The 19,329-nt window shown below is 45.9% G+C and overlaps 1 protein-coding gene and 1 pseudogene across 1 annotated transcript in view; one reads left to right on the plus strand and one right to left on the minus strand.

Moving 5' to 3' along the window:
• Positions 1-2,940, minus strand: part of LOC102266981 (EEF1A lysine methyltransferase 2-like) — a 42,945-nt pseudogene extending 40,005 nt beyond the window's left edge.
• The window catches only part of CDYL2 (chromodomain Y like 2), a 170,166-nt gene that overhangs the window by 76,651 nt on the left and 74,186 nt on the right, over positions 1-19,329 (plus strand). The gene's annotated exons all lie outside the window — the stretch shown is intronic.

Below are 19,329 nucleotides of genomic sequence, written 5' to 3' on the forward strand. Positions count from 1 at the left end.
AGGCTTTGGGGAACAAAATATGCCAAGCATTTTGCAGTTCAGCCTGAGTTCAGGTTTCTCAGGTCAGTCTAACACACCTGTTGCCAGAATTTCTTGTGGACTGCTAGAACTTCAGATCTAGTTTAGGCTCCAGTGACTGAGTGTAATTCCTAGACATTTCAAATTCATGAGAATTTGAAATTTGTGGGTTGAGGTCTGCAGACTGTAGAAGGAGAGTTTGTTGACTCAGCCATTCAACAAATGTTTCCTGAGTACCTGCTGTGGGCCAGAGGTTGTCCTGGGAACACAGTGGTGGGTGGGACATGCATAGACCCTGCTACATGGGGCTTGCCACCTTGGAGTATAAGGGGACAGTCACCATGAATCTTACAAATCACTAATGACATTGTGATGTGTTGCAAAGGATGGAAAAGAATGTTAAGAGTATACATCCCTGATTTTGTCTGGGATATCAGGGAAGATGTTCTGAGGAAGTCTTATTAAACTAGGTGAGGCAAGGCATGTGTGTGTGTGTGTGTGTGCACATGCATGTGTGTTAAAGGTGAGTGTATGGGAATTAAGAATATTCAAGGTAAAACATTTACTTAATTAAGCCTAATTCAACCCCAGTATCCAAGGGGATAATGCCCACAAAGAGACGCTGCGATGAAAAAGAGCTGAAGCTGGCCAAGGACCCCATAGGAGGCAGTGAGACTGGAGGTGGGTACAGGAGAGGGGCAGGCTGGCCACAGACCGTGCTTGTCTATAGGCTGTGGTGAGAAGCCTGGATGTTATTCCTCAGGCAGTGGGAAAGCACCTTAGGGTTTCAGAATGGGGCCTTTCAGAGCTGACCACCATGTGCAGAATGCACGGCGAGGGTGAGGACTGGAAGCAGGAGGAGCAGGTGTCTGCAGCACAGGTCTGGGTGAGAGGTTTTGTGACCTGGTGATGCAGAGAAGTGGGTAGATCTGAGAGTGAATTCATAGACGTGTGTATGTATATACATGTGAACAAAAGCTTCATAAAACAACGTCTTTACTATAGCTAAGGTACACTGCAATATTTCATGGTGTGTGTGTGTGAGTGTGTGTGTGTTTGAAATAGGCAGAGAGAGGGTGTTATGGGGCTGTATGGGCCATACTAATAAATCTGGATCTTCATCCAGTATGAAGTGGGATATCACCAAGGTGTTTTTTTTTTTTTTTTAATTCGCCATGGTTTTAAAACAGATTTGTTCTTTGAGAGAAATAACCCTAATAATAATAGAAAATAACAGTCAAGAAAAGAGTCTTATGACAGGAGCACATAAATAATTTCTTTAAGTTTCCTCCTCCTTTTATTCTTTTTCGTTTTGTTAAGAGTTGGAAAAAGGGCCAGAGGAAAAGTATTTCTGGCTTTTTGGGTCATTTTATCTCTGTCCACTACTCAGGTCCGCTCTCAAGACTGGCAAGTAGCTGCAGGAAGACAATATGTAAAAAATGGGTGTGGTGGTGTTATCAATAAAACTTTATTTATAAGAACAAATAGTGGGCCAGATTGGCAGGCTGTGGCTTGCTGACCCCTGTCCCAAGGAAGGGATGGGAATGACTTGTGGGATTTGTGAGGAAGGAGGATTTGTTGAGATAAAGTCAGTGTGGGGGATGATACTTGTCCCACATGGTCCTCCAGGGGGATCAGAGCAGCTGGAGCGTGGTGGCCCTTCTGAGGAAGTTCTGCTGGGACCACATTGCATTCTTACACTCAGGGTTTGCATGTAGGAAGTCTGGGTTGCAGAAGCAGTTGAAGTTAAGGTCTCATCTCCCAGACTCAGAGTCAGCCACACACAGAATGCAAACTGTAAACTGGATGTTCGGCTTAGTTTCTTGGGGCTGTGAGGCCAAAGCTGGACTTGACACCAGGCCAGGGATTAATTAATACAACCCTTCTGGGCAGAGTTCCCTGCTGTCCGGCCATGCGCAGGGAATGCAGCCTTTGTGTAGAGAGAAACAGCTCTTAAGAGGAGATGGCCTGAGATGGCTCTCCAGGCCACTTTTCCGCTCTCTAGGAATTCCTGGACCCATGCCACACACCTAAATGCGCTGAGGCAGACAGTAAGTCTAAGCAGGTACCTGAAACAGGTACCATGACGCACAGGGCCAGAGGATGGATATACAGTGCTCCTGCTGACCCTGGCAGGTCAGAGGTCCTTGCCCTGTGGCAGGATGGGGTCACGGCACCCTTGATTTTAATCCTGGTTGCAGAAACGATAGCATGGAAAATTGTGTGTGTTTTAGACTCAGTGAAATATAGTGGGTTATATGTGCTTAGTTGCTCAGTCATATCTGACTCTCTGCGACCTCATGGACCATAGCCTGCTAGCCTCCTCTGTCCGTGAGATTCTCTAGGCAAGAATACTGGAGTGGGTTGCCACGCCCTCCTCCAAGTGGGTTGTATGTTAGATGATAAACCTGCCTAGCAGAAGGGGGCCACAGATGCACAGGCTGAGTGTGAGCCTCTTGGACAAGGAAGAGCTCACAGCTGTAGGAACAGTGTGGCCAGTCCTCACCACCACCTACCCTGGCAGCCCCGACAGAAGGACTCTCCTGCAGGGCAGCGTTTCTCCACTCAGACTTGCTCAGGGTCTTGGGAAGGAGCTCAGATAGTTTTGGGTTCAAATCCAGGCTCCAGCAAGTGTTAGCTCTATGACTTTGGGCAGATGCCTTGATTTTCCTGAGCCTCAGTTTGCTCACCTGTCAAATGGGAACAGCAGGGAGTTGATGCGTTATCATAGGTGCAGTGTTTCTCAGGGGCCTGGCAGGCACGAGAGACAGCTGGAGAACAGCAGCGATGGGTCGTCTGGGTGCTGTTGTCCTGGGGGCTTCTTCTCGTGTTCATGTACTGTCCCTCCTTGTCTTGGCCATGCGTGGGAGACACTGCGTGGGGTTTAGAGGAAGCCCCAGACTGCTTGGGAGGAGGTGACATTTCCCGGGGGTCTCAGCGGAAGTGTGCTCACCATGTTTAGTGTCTCTTCAGGCTGAAGCATCATCTCTGTAGCCACTTCCCGTAATGATGTGATGTGGGTTCTCTCTGGCTATTTTAGTCCATTTTCTTATTTAAGATAAGTTACCCCACCGGTGACTCTAAAGAAAGCCTTTAAGCAACCACACACACTCAATTTCTGAAGTGGTTGGGCCCTTGGGGTTTAATTTTAAACCAGAAACCATATCACAAGTTGGATTCCCAGGCCAGCCCACCGAAGTCTGCCTCCAGCTAAAGCTGCAGGGTTACTCTACTCATCAGAGCAGCGAGTCGGCCTCCCACATTTGTATAATACATTGGTCCCGGAGGAGAATGCGTCCTGAGTCTCAGGTAGAAATACCAGAAGTGTGTTCCCCACAGCAACAACTGTTTCAGAAGCCAGGTTGAAGGTTTGGGTAGAGAGTAGGGCCCCACCAAGCAAAGTCCCTCAGAGTCTCAAGACTGCCAGCAGGGCATCATGCTCCTTGCTTTGTCAGAAGAGTGCACACTCATTGCCAGGGTGCTTCCTGTTGTTGGGATCAGATGAAAATGACAAGGTTCATCGGGGGTGTTGTGCACGGGTAAATTTGCACTGCCTGGTCATTGGGCACTCAGTGGGGGTCTTTCATGAACATGGTGGGAATTGGCATCGCCTCTGCACGGGCAAGCCTCGTTCCTTGTTTCTGTCTCCTTGCTTCTTTTGGTCTCTGGCATTAAGAGTTCAGGTGACTGTGGTGTACAGGGTCCAACATGGAATCCGGTATGTCCACAGGGAGGGTAAGTGGCAGGTCGAGGTGGAGGTGGGGGGAGATATTCCAGGGCGAATATCTCCTCAGTTGGTGGGAATATTGCATAGCTTCAGAGCCCTTGGGGAAAACCTGAATTCCCCTTTCTTTACACCCTCATTCGTGACCTGCCTGTTTCTGCCTGTGTGTTGTTTTGCTCTGTAATAGCTTTAAAATGTCAGGGTGTGGGAAGCAGGGACATTGTTGGGAGATGACCCAGCACAGGGAATATCTGTGATGCTCTTGAAACGCCTCGTGAATCCATGGGGCTTCACCACAGTGATGCCAGGGGAGGCGGGCTGGGGCCAGAAAGAGGTGGCCAGGGCAGACTCGGAGACTCCTCGGGTTCCCCCGGCCCGAGTCACTGTCTCTGCGCAGATAGACGCAAGCTGAGAGCAAGGTGCTTCCTGTCCCCGTGACTGCACAGCGTGAAGCTGGCCGGTGACGGCCTCCTGGCTTCCTGTCACTGTGTCTGGGCTCCTAGGAGAGACAGCAGCACGCAGGGGCTCAGAACTGGGGTCCCCAGGTGACCTTGTTTTCCTCCATGTGGTCTCCAGTGCAGATACTTGTTTGTCTCAATTTTGGGTTGTTGGCTGGTCCCCATCTTGGAAAAGCAGGAACTGCCTGCAGAGCTGAAAACAATGCGGAGATTCTTGAAATTTAGCGCATGCCAGTGACTAGTGGTCTTGTTCAAATGAAGTCTCGTAGACTGTATTCCGAGACGGTGATGCCGAAGGTGTCAATGATGGTCCTGGTGATCCTGGCTTGTGTTAAATCCCTACTGTATGCTGAGTACATTTAATACAGCAACCCGCGAGCCAGGCTTATTTCCCAGTTACTAATGGGGAACCTGAGGCTCTTAAGAAGTTAGATGGCTTACTCAAGGCCACACAGGCTCCTGCTTCTAACCTCCTTCTGGGGTATGGCCCAGGAATCTGCATTTTTTTAAACCAAAGACCCCAGAGGGTCCCCAGACTCTAGTTTGAGAAACACTGCCTAGACTTCAAGTTCACAGGAGGCAAGAGCTGTGTCTGTCTTGTTCAGGGCTCCATTTTTAGGGCCTGGCCTGGGCCAGAGACACGTCACGTGCTCCATCAGTACTTATCAGAAGGATGGATGAGTGTTGTTCTCATCCAAGCAGTCCCTTGGGAGCCCCAGGGACTCCTGCCCAGTTCCCAGGGAGCATTGCGGCATCAAGGCCAGGGCTCATGCCCTAGCTCTGACAACTCTGGTCTTGTTGCCAAGAGCACTGTGCCTGGACTGCTGCCTTCTTCTCTGGCCCTAAGTCCTTCATCCTTCCCTGTTTGTCCAGGTCCAGGCCTTCCCTGCCTCTGGTCAGTTCCTGGCTTCTGTCTCCCACCAAGGCCTGGCTGCTGGGACCCTCTAACCTGAGCAGGCTTTCCTGAGGCTCCTGCCAGTGCCCTGTTCTGGATTTTCCATCCTGTGACCCCCCCCCCACCACACCTGCCACTGGAGCCTGGGGTGTCAGGTCACGTTGGCCAGACTGGATGTCCAGCTCCTTTGGCTGTGTCCTTTCCCCATAGTGACCAGTCCTATTCCCGAGTCTGGCCACCATCCTGGCCGGCTTGCCTGGGAGCAGTAAGTCAGTGCTGGTCAAGATGGTCAGGTGATATTAGGCCCTGGAGAGGATAGGCTCAAGTTCAACTCTCGACCCTTAAGTAAGCACTGTAGCTCTGAAAGCCTCAGTTCCCACATCTGTAAATCAGGTACGATGGTCTCTCCCAGGGGGTGATGTGAGGATTAAACGGAATCATGCGTATGAGGTGCTCAGTGTCGTGGTAGCCACAGGTTATCACTGTTGTATCTATTATGTGAGTTTACCATCTATCTTTAAACAGGTTGTGAGTTTTCCTTGCAGATCATATTAACAATGAGTGCTATATATTCCATTTTATTTAAAATTAGGTCCCTTAATTTTATGCAATGACAAAGCAAAGCCCACTACTTACTCTCCACGTGGCCAGTAAAGCAGTGAGATTGACTTGGGGTGCATTCTTGTGTCAGCTTTGTGACCAGCTCATCTCACCCCTCTGAGCCTCAGTTGCTGCATCTGTGAAGTGGAGATAATCGCCTGTTGTGGGTTCGTCTGAGTGGTTTAGCGGCAGAGGTGGGGAAAGCACCCAGCAGGCGCCAAACAGTAGACGCTTTTGTTTGTGCAGAGCCAGGTACCTTGTGCATCTCTGTGGGTCCTAGCCTGCACCACTGGCCTTTCCAGTGAGAAGCTTATTAGGAGTAGATCTGCTCAGCACAGGCCTCCTTTGTCTCCACAGATCACATGGAAACACTGTTCCAAGAGCCATGCCATATTTTGCATGCCAGGGAATTTCAGGTGTATGAGAGAGAGTCACCCTGCCCTGTACTGCGCACCCCCCCCCCACCGCCAAATATACATGCACGTCCTCTTCTTTGCACACTTGCAATCAATCATTTAGTTTAAATGCTTATCTGCAGTCTGTCTTCTGTGTGTCCTGGCTAACCCTCAAGATCAGGGCCTTGTCTGCCCTCTTCACCGTTCCCTGTCCCCAGCGGGTCTCTTGAATACTTGTCGCTTCCCTGACCAAGGTGGATGCTCTGATTGTTAGAATAGCTACTCCCCTTGCGCAGCTGCTTAGTTTGGGTGTTGAGGGTGGCTGTAGTCTTCCCAAGTCATGGGTCCCTGGTGATTGTGCAGAGGTTGTGACTTGGGGTCCCGCAAGGATTCCTGTGTTCTCAGGCCAGTGCCAAGATGCAGGGGCGTGGTGTGTGTGAGTCCCTCCTTCCTCAGGGCCTGGGTCAGACACAGCACCTCCTCTTCTCTGCTGCCTGCTCTCTGCAACCACTGTGCCTGTGGTGTGAACCAAGGTCCCGGTTGGGTCTGTGTGTTGTGCTTCGGTTACGCTCACTCTGGCCTCACCTCCGTTGGTCCTCTAGGTGAGTCAGATGTAACCACTCATTTGCGTGAGCTTAACCACCCACTCTGCGTCTGCTGATGTTTCTGTCTCAGGGTTTTGTCTCAAGTGCCTTTAGGCCTGCTCTGAGCTTCTGGCTACCTCCTACCTGGTGGGATTGATTGATACGCCGTATCCATGCTGCTCTGTGGAATCTGTCTGTCCACTGAAGGAACATTACAAATGTTCACGTTTCATCTTATCTGTGAAGTCGGAGCTTAGATCCAATGCAGTGGTAACCTACTTTTGGCTAATTTACCTTTCCCTGGGCAACCCTGGGTGAGCCTCAGAGTTAGTTGATTGAATGTAGAAAGCGAGATGGTATTTTTTCTTGGGGTTCCCAGGTTGGCGTGTGTGTGATGTATGCTGGGATTTATGAAGCAGAACAGTGGGGTGAACAGAGAGAGCTGGGGTCAGAGATAGGGTAACAGACTCTATTGAAGCAGCCAGAATCATGGCAGGTCCAAGGAAGTCTGATCTAGTGCATGAGCCACAGAAGAGATGTGTACATGGTGGGTGACAAGCCAGATGGGCAGCAGTCTCTTGACTTATTTACTTTATTGATGATATGCAGTAAGACCCCTAAAAGTATCTAAGACTACAGGAGGAAAGGGCCCTCCTGCAGTTTAGGGGCTCACAGGATTGAGGTTCAGTGTCAAGGCTTGAGCTAAGTGGTCTGGGTTTGGGGTTAATATTTCAGGTCTGGTCTTCCAATTAACATGGCTGTAAAACAAACCACCCCATAAATTCATGACGTAAAGCATTTAAAAAATGCTCATGGATTCTGCAGTCAGAAATTCAAGCAGGGAAACTAGGAATGGCTTGTCTCCTCTCCCCAGTGTCTGGGGCCTCCACTGGGAAGACCTGAGGGTTTGGGTGACTTGATGGCCAGGGACTGGAATCATCTGAAGCATCTTTGCTTGCATGTCTGGTTGGCTGGGACCTGAGCTGTGTTGTCACCTGTAACACCCACGTGTGGTCTCTCCATATGGCCTCTCTTGGGCTTCCTCACAGCATGGCTGCTGGGTTCCAGGAATGCGTGTCCCAGGAGAGCACGGTGGAGGTGAATGGCGCTTTCATGGTCTAGGCGTAGAAGGGTCACTTCCATAAATTTTATTGATAGAGGCAGGGTGGTGGAGCAAATGTCAAGGTCTTGGTCATCCTCCACTGACTGACTGAAGCTAATCAGAGGTTTAGAGGGATCTTTTGAGCTCTGGGTTAAACCTCAATATGGTTCAAATGGCACATCTTAAATAGTGACCCATGGCAACTGAATGGCCATTTGATTTAATTAAAAATGCTGCCCATCTCCTGGATGTTTCCAGATGACAATCTGATTGAGTCACCTGAACAATTTCAGAATTTCCCCCCAGTGTGGTATACTCACAGCCCCGGCTTCTCTTAAAACCCTAGCCTGTCCCTGGTGGCTCAGCAGTCAAAGAATCTACCTGCCATGCAGGAGGCGCAGGAGACTCAGGTTCAGTCCTTGAGTCAGGAAGATCCTCTGGAGGAGGGCATAGCAACCCACTCCAGTATTCTTGCTTGAAAAAGCCCATGGATAGAGCAGTCTGGCAGGCCACAGTTGATGGTGTTGCAAAGAGGCGAACACAACTGAAGCGACTTGAGTTCGGCCCGGCAGCTCTCCATCCACCCATGGTTCCATCCACATTTCTGCCCACCCTTGCACCATCTCCCATCCTCCTAGCACTTATTAAGCATCTACTGTGTGCAGTGAATTGCATAGGGCATTACGAGCCACAGGAGGAGAAGAAGAGAAGACAGAGTCTAGTAGATCACCGGCTGCACCTTCAAGGAACACGCTGCCTGGAAGAGGTAGTCTTTCAGTAGTGAGTAGGGCTGCTGGGGGCTGTGGAGAGGTTCTAGCCTGTAGCTGAGCCCTTTATTAATGCTGGCACACCCACCAGACCTCAGGGCCCTCGGCTTCCAGTATCCAGTGGCCTCCCGGGCTCATCCCTCATTTGGGTGTTGGCAGAAAGTCCACATTTTCTACCAAGGAGGCCAGTGCCCCTGGGCTGGATGTCACTGAGCTTGTGGCACCCAGAGGATAGCAAACTGACAGAGCCAGCTGTGCATCCCACATAAATCAGATGAAGGGCAACAGATGTGTCTGGTAGCAACTGCATTTTCTTTTCACTGCCCGTTTCCCTTTGCTCCCAGAGCTGGGCACCGCAGCTCAGGGCTGCCTTACCATACACACCTTTCAAGGAGGGTATTATGCATTATGATTTTTCACTCCAAGCATCTGCTCAGGCTTCAAGAGTCCTCCTCCCCCACTCTTCCTGGCCACCCACCTTCTCCCATGCGGTGGGGAGGAGGCACGGCTGCCCCTGGGCCACTGCTGCTCGGGGTGGGATTGTTTTTCCGTGTTCACGTCCACGAGTATTCAGTTTCTTGCTGCCGTGGTGAGGCATTGGGACACATGAGGGGCTAGCTGATATGTAGAGGAGCCAGCAACCTGCATCGCAGTGATGCTGATGAATGAGTCAGAGAGAATTTCAAGGGCAGACAGAGGACACCAGGCAGCGATCGCTCACACTGGTGGTTTTGTGCACAGTCGCCAGGTGGCCAAGTGGTTATTTTGGAAGAACTTTGGGGGCATTATTTTAAAACAGACACAACATAATTGCATGCAGTTGAATCACAGTGGTTTGGATATTTTCTTTCTTTTTTTTTAAAGTGTGAAGAATAATTCTTTGCACTCAGTCTCCCCTTAACCTTCCAGCCTCATCATCCCCCACACGCTTGGCTTGGGCGATCGAGTGAGTGAAGATGGTTGATCCAATCTGGCGTTGGTTGGATGAATGATAATTCAAGATCCTGTTGTGGTGTCCATCTCTCGGTACCATATTGAATATGGTCAGGGCATTTTGTTCTTTCTGGGGACATCAGGCATGGGGTCAAGTTGAAGAGTAGAAGCAGTCTGAATGTCTCTTGAAATATCAGGTTTCAGGTTTAATGACTATTGGCTTGGTTCCTCTTAGGGCCAGCGTGCCGATGTGTGCTCCGTCGCTCAGTCATGTCCAGCTCTTTGTGACCCCATGGACTGTAGCCAGCAACGTTCCTCTGTCCATGGGATTCTCCAGGCAAGAACACTGGAGTGGGTTGCCATTTCTTTCTCCATCTGCCATTTCCTTCTTCCTGACCAAAGGGATCAAACATGAATCTCCTGCATTGGCAGGTGGATTCTTTACAACCAGTCCACCTGGGAAGCCCTCTCAGAGCCAGGGGGTGTTGCTTTATAAAACATTCAATCCTCAGAACAAACATTTGAGAGAGAAACTGTTATCTCTACATTTCTGAAGAGGAAAGGGAGGCTCAGAGAAGTCAAGCAGATGGGTCATGCAGCAAGCAGATGGGATTAAACCCCACAGTTCTTAGGACCCAAAGCGTGAGTGCTGTCTTCTACTCTGCATCCCAGGTGGTCAGAAGAGGAGAGAGCTTTTTGGTATGGGAAAGCCAACTCATGAAATGTTAATAAAAACAGAACTTTCTGTTAAACACACAAAGTATTCCCATCTCTGCTCCTCCCAGGTATGCACACAGGCATGTTGACCCACCTCCCTCCACGTCGTCAGCGTCTGGTTCCCAGCATGAGAATTTTTACTGATTCAAAGATTCTGACATGAATGGTTCCAGATACAGACTTTATAGTTTGCGGAACCCATTGAGTGGTTCCTTCTGTGCTAAACGTGAGAAACCCTCACTTCCCGTTGTGCCATCTGCTGTGTCCAGAAAATTGTCTTCTTGGTAAGGACCCTGCTTGATCAAACCCTCCCACCTCTTCTTCTCCCATTAGCACAGTCGGCCTGAGAGCCTTGTACGACTGGCCAGCCTTTCAGCAAAACCTTTCCTTTCTCTTGGTATGTTTTGCCCTGTGTGTTTGCGTGTTGCGAAGGGACCATTGTTTCCGTATTTACAGCAAGCAGCGGGCTGCAAATTAGTTTTAGTGACAGACTGAAGATAACCAGCTGTAGTTCAGGATTCAGACTGGTGCTCGTACAAAAATATGTATTCACAAAACTAAAATTTCAAATTACTTTCTTCACGTCTAGAAATAAATAGGGTGCTGGGTATGTGATATGCAGTGAAGAACTAGTTCTGATTTTTTAGCAAAACTGAAAAATTAGCCTATTGAAAACCCTTCTTGGTGACTTCGCTTTTTAAAAATGTAAAACACAGCTCTGTGTGCCTGTGTGTGTATACTTGTGTAAAAATATATTATTGTTTTCCCAGCCTTTGTTTTGATCCTGTTAATCAGTTTACATACATTTGTTTTCCTTTTTCATTTAACAGACAATATATTAAAGTAATTTACTAATAATTTTTGGTTACATATTGTCTGTAATTCTAATGTTCCAGGGCTTTGCATTCACACACATGTGCACACACAGACATAGCACACACATACACACACGCTGCTTTCACAATGAACATCTTAAATGCATGCTTTGGTCTCCTTTTTCCTCTTAAATTATGTCTGTAATTCCAGTTGAACGTGCTTAATGTTTCCTCGAATGGGATTACTTGGTCAAAAGACATGGGCATAACGGTATATATTGCCAGATGACCACAAGAAGGGCTGGGCCAGTTTATTAATATAATGCTGTGTATCTCCTTTAAAAATTAAATCAACCATGGAAGAACATTTTTCCATGTACAGCAAGTTCTGTTAGAGAGTGACTTTGGTGTCCCTAAAAATCGCTGTGCTATCCAGAATCAAAAAACTCACAGGGTTTATAGAAGTGGGCACAAAACTCAAAAACTTTGTCAGTGACACAGTCAAAAAGAAGGCAGCAGAGTTCTGCACATGTTAAATGGTTAAGAAACACACGGGTGCATGCGTGCTCAGTCACTTAGTCATGTCCGACTCTTTGCAGCCCCATGGACTGTAGCCCGCCAGGCTCCTCTGTCCATGGGATTCTCCAGGCAAGAATACTGGAGTGGGTTGCCATTTCCTCCTCCAGGGGATCTTCCCAACCCAGGGATCCAACCCGTGTACCCTGCGGCTCCTGCATTGGCAGGCAGATTCTTTACCACTGTGCCACCTGGAGAGCCCTAAGAAACTCGTACCTTAGACAGTACATGTGATTGGAAATTGGCCTGCAGAAGTGGGTTTGAGAGGGTCTGCAGCTGAAGAGGGGTTGTGAATTTGGAAGGAGGTCATCTGAATGGAGGGAGCTTGAGGATCGCTGTGTCTCATAACACACATGGTGAGCTGAGGCTGCTGGTAGATGCATGAGGGGTGTGTGTGTGTGTGTGCACACGCATACGTGTGTATACATATTTTATGTGGGATTCTGCATTCATCTAGTGTGTTTCTAATGGGTAAAGCTTGTGCACATGCGAACACAAAATTTGCATTCTGTTCAAATTGTACCTTCAAATCAATCACATTGGAACAAATTTGTGTTTTCAAAACAAGTTATAAGCAGAACTCACTGTGCTTTTTTCTGTTTGTATTTCCTCTTGTTGGGCTGGTGTCTTATGCGTCTGTTCAATTTGCAAACAGGCGCTGTGTTTCCTGAAGAGAGTTTTTATCTTTGTATTTAAAAATAGGAATGTAGATAGGTAATTGCCTCATTTTGCTTTATAATAAATAAGGATTGCATCAATTTTACTTTATAATACAGATTCCATCATTACTAGGTTCTTCTCTGCTCTGTCTTCATACTTTGGAGCCGGGAACAATTTGAACTACAAAATAAGTGTCTTGTATTTTCCATTTCTAAGTTTAGAAAAAAGGACCATGCCTCTTATTTTTTGTTCATTTTTAAGAGGAGGTCTGACTAACAGCTAATATTTATTGATTGCCTCCTGGGTACAGTGACGCCCTTTGCGTTCTCAAGGAACAGGTTGTTTTCTTCTTGATGTGGATCTTCTCTGAGCCTCATCCTCAAAGTGGGATGGTGTTGGTGTCCTCATAAGGGAGTAATGAGGCTGTACCAAGAAAAGAAGTGTGTCTTTTCCATTTCCTATTGGGTGAAGGAGCATTTCCCCTCATCCTTCCATCCCATGTTGGTTTTTCCAATGACCTAACATCCCCTACAACCTTCCTAAGGAACATGGGGGAGGGAAAGGCTCCATCTTTGCCCCACCAATGAGGAATTTGGTCTTCTGAGCCCTTCTGCAGAAGAGGAACCACTGGCCTTGCTTTCTGGATAATCGCAAGGTGACCTAGACACTCTCAGCACCCTGACACTGTATTGGAATAGAAAACACTTGTGGCAAAAGAGACATCAGTGGTCTCTCTCTGGAATTTCCCCAGTAAATGGCAATGAAACAACTGTGCCGTGCATGACAGCCCCCTTGACGTACCAGTCCTTGACCTGTGAGTCCCCTAACTGAACAGGGCTATCTCTCTGGAGGGCTAGGTGTGGCCATTCTGTTGCAAATGGGTTATTTTGTATAAACACCAAAGCTGATAAAAACAAGGAAAAGATTATGACTTCAGTGTAGGTTTAGGTATTAGATTGACACCACTGAAGTATCTGTAGTTTGGTGAAGCTAACCTGGGGAAACTGTGTTCTGGCTTCTATGAGACTACTTCTCTGATAGAGCGTTTAAAATCATAGAACCAGGGAGACTTCCCTGGCGGTCCAGTGGTTAAGAATCCACCTCCTGATGCAGGGGTTGTGGCTTTGATCCCTGGACAGGGAACTAAGGGGGCTTCCCTGGTGATTCAGATGGTAAAGAATCTACCTGCAATGTGGGAGACCTGGGTTCCATCTCTGGGTTGGGAAGGTCCCCTGAGAAGGGAATGGCTACCCACTGCAGTATTCTTGCCTGGAGAATTCCATGGACAGAGGAGCCTGGTGGGCTACAGTCCATGGGGTTGCAAAGAGTTGGACACGACTGAGCGTGTTTTCCTCCCTGCAGCCTCAGCCCTTGATTCCTCCTCTTCCTTTTTCCTGTCTACGCTGTAGACCTCAACCTCATTCTTCTCCATATTTTCTGTAACCCAAAGCTTTCTTGTCACCCGTGCGAATTACTTGTGGAATGGGGATGGTTTCCTGTGGGGCTGTCCCATGTTCCAGGTTGATAATTCAGTGATAGCTCATTGTTTTCTGGAAGCTAGGATCAGCAGGGAATTCTTTCCAGACATTTAGTGCACTTACCTGTGTGTCATTATGAGTTGATTGGTGATGCTGTTGACTAGTATCTGTCTCCCACTAGACTATAAGCTCAAGAGAAAGGGCCACATTTGACTTTACTCACTGCTGAACCTCTGGTGTCTACCACAGTGCCTGGCATGTGATAGTGAAGGGCACTCAGTCGTGTCCGACTCTTTGTGACCCCATGGACTATGGAGTCCATGGAATTCTACAGGCCAGAATACTGAAGTGGGTAGCCTTTGCCTTCTCCAAGGGGATCTTCCCAACCCAGGGATTGAAGCCAGGTCTCCTGCATTGCAGGCAGATTCTTTACAAGTTGAGCCACAAGGGAAACCCAGGAATACTGAAGTGGGTAGCCTATTCCTTCTCCAGCGGATCTTCCCAACCCAGAAATCAAACTGGGTCGATTGCAGTGTATCCGCATTGCAGCGGATTCTTGAGCTATAAGGGAAGGCATGTGATAAGCACTCAATAAAGTGTTTGTTGAGTGAACAAGTTAGTATTATCTTTAGTATTGGCTGCCTGGAGTGTTTCACTGAAATAATAATAATGGTAATTATTATATGGTTATTCTGTAAATGATATGATAAAACAGGGTAACTAGAACAGTCCTTAGAGGACCCCACAAGAGGGCCCTTTGGCCTGAGCCAGGGCAGGGTGGCCAGGAGACCTGCCATTGGGCAACTTGATCGGGTGGTCATTGACCCCTGGGCACCAGATCTGGTCCAGTGGACATTAGGAGCAATCCAGGGAGCAAGACAATTTGGAACTGCAGCCCAGTCTTGAATCAGGGAAGCCCTGGTGCTCCATGTTTTCATGTTTCAAACATTTGTTGTTCACCTGCTCTGTGACAAGCCTTGGGGTTCCCAGTTGAAAAACACAGTCTTTACTTAGCGTCAAGGAGTTCACAATCTAGTCTGGGGAAATAAATGAATTTTTAAGACACAATTCTATGTACATATGGTTTCCTGTGCATGAAAGGAAATTCATAAATATAAAGGGTGTAAACTCAAATCCTACTCCCTGGACATAGCCTTAACAGCCTTTTTTCTTTTTGCCCAAGTGTGTGTATTCTATATGTTAAGGTTTTATCTTTCTATTAATATTTCCTTCTTGTCTTTTTGTCTAAGTTCCCATGTGTCCTATGCTACATGATTGAGCTATTTCTCTAATACAATTTTATATTATGGTACATCAGCTACAGACTTAGTGGCTGAAAATGACAGCTGATTGTTTCTCATGATTCAGTGGGTGGGTTGGGTGGTTCTCTGTTGGTATCTTAGGCTCATTCATGCAGCTGAGATGGAAGGTCCAAGGTGGCTTCACCCACCTTTCCGGCATGTGGTGCTGGCAGCTGGCTGGGCACCTCTGGTCTTTTCACTCTCTGTAGGCTGGACCTGGTGGTCTCAGGGCAGTGGACCAAGGAGGTGAAATTAGATGCTCCAGTGTCTCTTAAGGCTTATTAGAGTTTGGAGTTGAATGACATCGCTTCTATCACATTCTGATGGTTAAAGCAAGTCACAAGCCTATTCTGGATTCCAGGGCTGGAAAATACACTCCACCCTTTGATAAGAAGAGGGGTGAGATCCCATTGCAAAGTGGGGTGGGAACAGAAAGATGTTATTTATTAAGGGCCATAACTGGAACAATCTAGGATTCCCTGAAGCTATGAAAAATCTTTGTTTTCCATTTAATAGTTCATCACTTTCCCACATCATTAAAACCTATTTGTAGATGCAGTGTTTTTTTTTTTTTTTTAGAGAGTCCAGGTTTCATTTTAACCTGTTTGTTAGAGGCTTAGATTTCAACCTGCTTCCATGTACACATACTTCACGCACACTTCCATGTGTGGTGCTTTGCCAACTTTTTGGAGTCCTTGAAGAGGCATGACTGGGTCAAAGATGTGGATGCTTTAAGGCTCTTAATACATACTGTAAAAATCTCTTCTGAAAGTTGTAACGCTTCACAACAGTACATCCAGGGGTCCATCCCCTTGTCAGCATTAAGCATTATTGATTTTCAGAAAAAAGCTTTAATTTGACGGATCAAAAACCAGAATCCCACTCTTGTTTTTGTTTACATGATTTGCTCATTCATTAAAGTGTTTTTACATACTTAATAGCCATTTGTATATACTATCTGTGAATAGTTCTTCATGCCCTTTGCTTATTTATGTACCTTTCTTAATGATGTTCCTGAGCTTTTCATGTGGTAATTATTTAAGCTTTCATCTGACATGTTTCTTGCATGTCTCTTGATTTTTTTCCGTTTTATTTGTGTACCTTTTGATTTTTTTCTATTTTTATAAACAGTTTTTTTCAGAGTAAAAAATTATTCTTTTAAAATATACAATGTCTTTCAACTAAAACTCAGATGGCTGTCCACGTCCATTTTATTCTAGGTTTTCGGCTGTGTATGTGGTGTGTGTGTGTGTCTTTCAGCTTTCTGACTCTTGGAAGCACCTGGAATTAGTTTTTAAAGAAACACCAACCTCTGATCCCTCTGTTGTGAAGTGAGGAGCTGTTTCTCACCTCATGTCTATTGAATTGTCCCACTTATCCAAGAATTCTTCTTTCCGGCACTCATTTTATTCATTCATCTGTTGACCGCGCCGGGTCTTAGCTGCAGCGTGCAGAGTCTTCCGTCTTGGTGTGACGTGCGAATTCCTAGTCGTGGCACGTGGGATCTAGTTCCCTGGCCAGGGGTCCAGCCTGAGCTTCTTGCATTGCAAGGGGGAGCCTTAGCCACTGGACCACCAGGAGAAGTTCCTCTTTTGGCATTAATTTTTGATGCAACTTTTCCCCCCCTTCAGATTCTATTTCCTAATATACTAAGGATTGTTTCTGGGCTTCCTCCCTTATTCACTTGATTTTTTTTTTTTTCTTGCCCAAATACTTGGCTCACAGTGATTGTGACTTTATATTGGGTTTTATTTTATAATTGTGGAAAGAACCTCATTATTCTTCTTTTTCAAAATCTCTTGACTATTTTTGTTTAATTCTCCCAGAGATACTTGAGAATCCTTTTGAACAGTTCTGTAAATAGACTTACTGGGATTTAGACTGTAACTGCATTATTTTTATCGATCAGTTTGTTATGATCTGACATCTTTAATATATTAAGACTTTCCACCCAGAAACATTGTACATATAGCTCCATTCATTTGAGCCCTTTAAAATACCTCAGCAGGATTTTGTGGTTTTTCCTCTTATGGTTTCTCAATATTTCTTGTAAAAGTTAACCTCTGCTATTTAATCTTTCTGGTTGCTTTTTGGAATAGGCTGTTTTCCCATTATATCTTCTAACTGGTCATTTAGATTGTATAGGAAATGCATTAATTTAAAAATATTTTTATTGATTTAACAGTGGCACAGATACTATATAAATAGCGTGCATTGAAAAAAGTTAAGCAGTGCAGAAGACTATTGAATAAAAGGGGAAGAACCCCTTAATGCGTCTTCCCTGATCCCACTCCCAGCCTGAGAGCCAAGCATGGTTAAGGATTAGACAATAGTTAGAGACAGTTAACAGTGAAATAGTCTAGCCCTGTCTTCATTTGCATATGCATATTTTAACATGAATGGAATCATACTATTATATCAAAGCATACAGCTCTATTTTAATTTATTTGATCATTGTTGTATAGTCAGGATGGGTACCCAGAAGCCAAATTGCTGGGTCAAGGGTTTGTGCAGTTTTTATTTCCAGTGGTTTGATGCAACAAAGGGTTATTTCTCATTCATGCTTCAAGTGCAGGGTGGGTTGGTGGGGGCGATCAGCTCCACCCAGTCCCATGGGGGCCCAGGCTGATGATGGAGTCTAGTTATTAACTATCCTAGCTGTACCAAAAATATTTGATACTTCCATGGTTACTAGCATGGAGTAGACAAAGCGGGAAATGATGTGTTTTTGTTCAGAGGGGACACACAGTTCTTCTGCTCATGGCTATTGACCTGAGCTAGTGGATACGACCCTAAATATAAATACTCTGTGTGTGTGCAGTTAATAAATTTTAAGATATCTGTTATTTGTGCATTTAAAGTTTTTATAGGTATCTATTAAATTACTCTTAAGGGTATTACAAAAACTTCCTTGGTGGCTCAGTGGTAAAGAATCCACCTGCCAATTCAGGAGATGCAAGTTCAATTACTGGGTTGGGATGATCCCCTGGAGAAGGAAGTTGCCTGGGAAATCCCATGGACAGAGGAGCTAGGTGGGCTACAGTCCATGGGGTCGCAAAAGAGTCGAACACGACTTAGAAACTAACAACTAAGGGTGTTACACTCTGATAAAAGACATACGTGGCTGTTCATTTCCCCACGCTTTTGCTAATGAATATTATCAACCTTATTTCTGTCCGTTTTCTTCATTGTTCCATTGCTACTTTCCTGATTAGTGATGAGATTGATCATGTTTTTGCATGTTATATCCATTTTTATTTCTTTGAATGTTTTATTCTGATTCTTTACCCATTTTTATTGTTAAAAATTTTTTTGTTGTTGGTTTCAAAGTTTTGAAAAAGGATTTGGACATTAACAGTTTAGTCATAAATGTCACTATTTTGTCATTCTGTCATTTGTCTTTTTTTTTAATTGATATATCACTGTCACACTGTTTACATTTTGGTGCTGTGCATGCTTTGAGTTTGAAGACATGTACAGTGACATATATCCATCATCATACACAGTAGTTTCGCTGCCCTGAAAGTTCTCTGTGTGCCACCTGTTCATTTTTCCCTCCCCAACCCTTGGCAACCGTGGATCATCATGAAAGGAGTGAAAGTGTTAGTTGCTCAGTCGTGTCAACTCTTTGCGACCCCGTGTACCCACCAGGCTCCTCTGTCCATGGGATTCTCCAGGCAAGAATACTGGAGTGGGTAGCCATTCCCTTCTCCAGGGGATCTTCCCAAGATTGAACCTGGGTCTCCCACATTGCAGGCAGAGTCTTTACCATCTGAGCCACCAGGGAAGTCCCTAAATGTTGGGGTATGTAGTCTGCCAGGCTCCTCTGTCCCTGGACTTCTCCATGCAAGAATACTGCAGAGGTATGGTAGCCAGTCATTCCCTCCTCCAGGGTATCTTCCTGACCTAGGGATCGAACCTGGGACCTCGTGGATTGTCGGCAGATTCTTTATCATCTGAGCCATCAGGGAAGTTCTAAATGTCTATCTGAGGGTCTCTGTATGTCCACTCTTTTATTCCTATTATAGGTTACTTGAGTTTTCATGTTCTTTGCTGTTATGTCTGGCTAGAAGTTTATCAATCTTATCATTCTCTAAAAGAATCAGCTTTTGATTTTATTAATACTGTCTGTATTGTTACTGTTTTTAATTTCCTTTATTTCTATTCCTACCTTTATTATTATTATTTTTCCTTATGTTAGCTTTGAGTTTAATTTGCTTTTCTTTCTATTTTCTTAAGGTGTAAGCTTAGGTTATTTATTTTAGATCTTTATTTTCTTCTTATAACAGCTTGTAATGGTATAAAT

This window comes from Bos mutus, chromosome 18 (assembly GCF_027580195.1).
Source record: "Bos mutus isolate GX-2022 chromosome 18, NWIPB_WYAK_1.1, whole genome shotgun sequence".
Taxonomy (NCBI): Eukaryota; Metazoa; Chordata; class Mammalia; order Artiodactyla; family Bovidae; genus Bos; species Bos mutus.